Raw genomic sequence first — 4,313 nt, 5'->3', positions numbered from 1 at the left:
AGCAAGGTCAACATCCACCAATGCATGAGCGACAAACAAAATTAGAGGAAACATTAGAAAAATTCATGTAGGTTTCTATTTCCAATCAGAAAAATACTGACGCATCCATCAGGAATCTAGAGACTCAAGTGGGTCAGTTGGCCAAGCAAATGGCAGATCAGAATGCAGACAGACAAAAATTTTCCGCTAACACTCAGACCAACCCGAAAGAGCATTGCAAATCTATCACTACCAGAAGTGGTAAGGTTATCGGTAAAAGCATTGGCGAGAATTTAGCTGTTGAGCAAGAAGTATTGCGTAGAAATGAAGTCGGAACATCCGAAAAAGTAAACAGAGATATACATAAAGGTAAGGAGGTAGAACATGAGGAAGGTGATATTACTACTACTGTTACAAGGGAGAATGATGATGAAAAGAAAACTGAATTACCTCAGTTGAAGGATCTCCCTTATCCAAAACGTCCTTCCAAGAAAGATAAAGAGCGCCAGTATGCGAGATTCTTAGCTTTATTCAAGAATCTCCAGATCAACATTCCTTTTATGGAAGCTATGGAACAAATGCCTGTTTATGCAAAATTCATGAAGGATTTGTTGACAAAGAAAAGAAAAATGTCAGAAGAAACTGTAACATTGGAAGCCGGGTGCAGTGCTATATTTCAGAAGTCTTTGCCTGAAAAGACTAAAGATCCAGGCAGCTTCACAATACCAGTCACAATCGGTGAGCTATCTGTGGGAAAGGCGTTGCTTGACCTGGGTGCTAGCATTAATCTTATGCCCATTTCTATGCTGAGAAGGATTGGGGATTTAGAGATCAAGCCTACCAGAATGACATTGCAACTTGCGGATCGATCTGTTAAGTACCCATATGGACTGGCTGAGGATGTTTTGGTAAAAGTTGATGGGTTAGTCTTTCCTGTCGACTTTGTTATCATGGATATTGAAGAGGATAAGGAAGTTCCCCTGATTCTGGGTAGACCTTTCATGAAAACTGCAAGGGTCATTATTGATGTTGATAACGGTAAGCTGAAGGTTAGAGTGGAGGACCAAGAAGTCAACTTTAATGTTTTTGAAGCTATGCAGCATCCACAGGATAAACAACATTGCTTTCGTGTAGATGTCATTGAGAATTTACTGTTGCTTGATGACATTCATATGAAGAGCACTCATCCCTTGGAAAAGGTTTTGATGGGAGAGCTGGAAGGAAACAATCCTATAGAGGATAAATTAATGAAGTCATATTTGGCAGAGTTGGACGCATCTCGCAAGGTTACATCTGATCAGAGTCATGTAGAGAAGTTGGGTAAAGATCAAAGTTCTGAAATTCCAAAGGTGGAGCTAAAACAACTACCTGTGCACTTGAAATATGTATTTTTGGAAGACGGAGGTCAGAAACCGGTGATTATCAGCAGCACCTTATCCTTTACAGAAGAACAACAAGTTATTGCGGTGCTCAAGAAAAATGCTGGTGCAATTGGGTGGACATTAGCTGATCTACATGGAATCAGTCCATCCTATTGCATGCATAAAATTCACATGGAAGATGACTATAAACCGGTAGCACAACCGCAGAGACGTCTTAACCCAACCATGAAGGAAGTGGTTAAAAAAGAAGTGATTAAACTATTGGATGCTGGGATGATTTATCCTATATCTGATAGTAAGTGGGTGAGTCCGGTTCAGGTAGTCCCAGTGGTCCCAAAGAAGGGGGGTATGACTGTGATTAGGAATGAAAAGAATGAATTAATTCCTACTAGAACGGTCACTGGTTGGCGCATGTGCATCGATTATCGAAAATTGAATCAAGCCACTCGGAAAGATCACTTCCCTCTGCCATTTATGGATCAGATGATTGAGCGACTAGCTGGTCAAGCATATTATTGTTTCTTGGATGGGTACTCAGGCTATAATCAGATCACTGTGGATCCAGAGGATCAGGAGAAGACAGCTTTCACATGTCCTTTTGGTATATTCGCTTACAGGAAGATGCCTTTTGGACTGTGTAATGCACCAGCAACATTTCAACGGTGCATGTTAGCTATCTTTTCTGACCTGGTGGAACACTGTATTGAAGTTTTCATGGATGACTTCTCGGTCTTCAGGTCGTCATTTGAGAGTTGTTTAGCAAATCTGGACATCGTTCTTCAACGATGTGTTGAAACAAATTTGGTGTTGAATTGGGAGAAGTGTCACTTCATGGTGACTGAGGGGGTAGTTCTGGGACACAAAATCTCGTCCCGAGGCATCGAAGTTGACAAGGCTAAGATTGAGGTCATCAAGGACCTTCCACCACCACTCAATGTCAAGGGAATTCGGAGTTTCCTTGGACATGCAGGTTTTTATAGAAGATTTATTAAAGATTTTTCTAAAATTGCAAAGCCACTCAGTAATCTTCTTAACAAAGATACTGTTTTTCATTTTGATNTGAGTGCGCTAATGCTTTTGAAACTTTAAAAGAAAAACTGATTTCTGCTCCTGTTATAGTAGCACCCGACTGGCATCTTGATTTTGAACTAATGTGCGATGCTAGTGATTATGCAGTCGGAGCGGTACTAGGACAGCGAAGATCTAAAGTTTTCCATGCCATACATAATGCTAGTAAGGTGTTGAATGAAGCACAAATCAATTATGCCACTACTGAAAAGGAATTACTAGCCATAGTGTATGCTTTGGAAAAATTTAGATCATACTTGATTGGGTCAAAAGTGGTCATTTATACTGACCATGCTGCTATAAAATATTTGCTAACCAAATCGGATTCCAAGCCGAGATTGTTGCGTTGGGTGTTATTGTTGCAGGAATTTGATTTAGTGATCAAGGACAAAAAGGGCAGTGATTATTGTGTAGCAGATCACTTGTCACGGTTAGTAAATCAGGAAGTAACAGAGAAAGAATCAGAGGTGGTGGAGGAGTTCCCGGATGAGAAGCTCGATTCAAGAAAGGCCATGGTTTGCTGACATGGCCAATTTCAAAGCTGTAGGGGTCCTCCCTGAAGAATTTACCTGGCATCAAAAGAGGAAGTTCTTGCGGGATTCTAGACATTTTGTGTGGGATGACCCTCATCTTTTTAAAATTGGGTCGGATGGAGTACTGAGGAGATGTGTGTCTAGAGGCTAAGGGCATCCTCTGGCATTGTCACAGTTCGCCATATGAAGGGCATTTCAATGGAGAGAGGACAGCTGCTAAAGTCCTTCAGTCTAGTTTCTACTGGCCTGTTGTTTTTAAGGATGCACATCAATTTGCTCAACAATGTGACAAATGTCAAAGAATTGGTGGAATCTCCAAGAGGAATGAAATGCCGTTAACTAATATTCAGGAACTTGAGGCGTTTGACTGTTGGGGTATCGATTTCATGGGACCATTTCCACCTTCATGCTCACATGTTTACATTTTGGTGGCGATGGATTATGTGTCTAAATGGGTTGAAGCGGTAGCCGCACAGAAGGATGATGCCAAGACCGTAGTGAAGTTCTTGAAGAGAAATATATTCAGTCGGTTTGGCACACCTCGGGCTCTAATTAGTGACGGAGGATCCCATTTCTGCAATGTTCAACTATAGAAGGTCCTTCAGCATTATGGAGTCCGACTCAAGGTGGCATCTCCTTACCACCCGCAGACCAATGGGCAAGCGGAGGTATCTAATAGAGAGATCAAAAGAATACTTGAGAAAAATGTGTCAACCACAAGAAAGGATTGGTCTCTCAAGTTGGATGATGCGCTCTGGGCTTACCGCACCGCTTTTAAAGCCCCCACTGGACTATCCCCGTTTCAGCTGGTATACGGGAAGGCTTGTCATTTGCATGTTGAGCTTGAACACAAGGCATTCTGGGCCCTCAAATTCTTCAATCTGGATGCACAGGCAGCAAGTGATCATAGGAAGCTGCAACTTCAACAGTTGGACGAGATGAGACTTAGTGCTTATGAGTCTTCCAAATTGTATAAGGAAAAGGTCAAATTTTATCATGACCGAAAGATCAGAAAACAAGATTTCAGAGTGGGTCAAACTGTCTTGCTGTTCAACTCCAGGATGAAACTCTTTCCGGGCAAGTTGAAGTCTAAATGGTCAGGACCATTTCTAATCAAAGAAGTCAAGTCACACGGTGCAATCGAGTTGCAAGATCCAGCCTCTCAGCGGAGTTGGATAGTTAATGGCCAAAGATTAAAACCTTACCTGGGTGGTGACGTCGAGCGGCTCACCATAGTCATCCATCTTTCTGAAGCTTAAAAAGAACAGGCGTCAAGCTAGTGACGTTAAAGAAGCGCTACCTGGAAGGCAATCCAGTTCCCTTTCATTTTAATTTTTTTCTTTATATCTTT

General features: G+C 41.8%; 1 pseudogene; it reads left to right on the top strand.

Annotated features, from left to right (window-relative positions):
- Positions 1-149: 149 nt before the first annotated feature.
- Positions 150-4,221, top strand: LOC109339592 (annotated as a pseudogene).
- Positions 4,222-4,313: the final 92 nt, after the last annotated feature.

Source organism: Lupinus angustifolius, unplaced genomic scaffold (assembly GCF_001865875.1).
Source record: "Lupinus angustifolius cultivar Tanjil unplaced genomic scaffold, LupAngTanjil_v1.0 Scaffold_82_13, whole genome shotgun sequence".
Lineage (NCBI taxonomy): Eukaryota > Viridiplantae > Streptophyta > Magnoliopsida > Fabales > Fabaceae > Lupinus > Lupinus angustifolius.
This window is presented reverse-complemented; position numbering and strand designations above follow the sequence as displayed.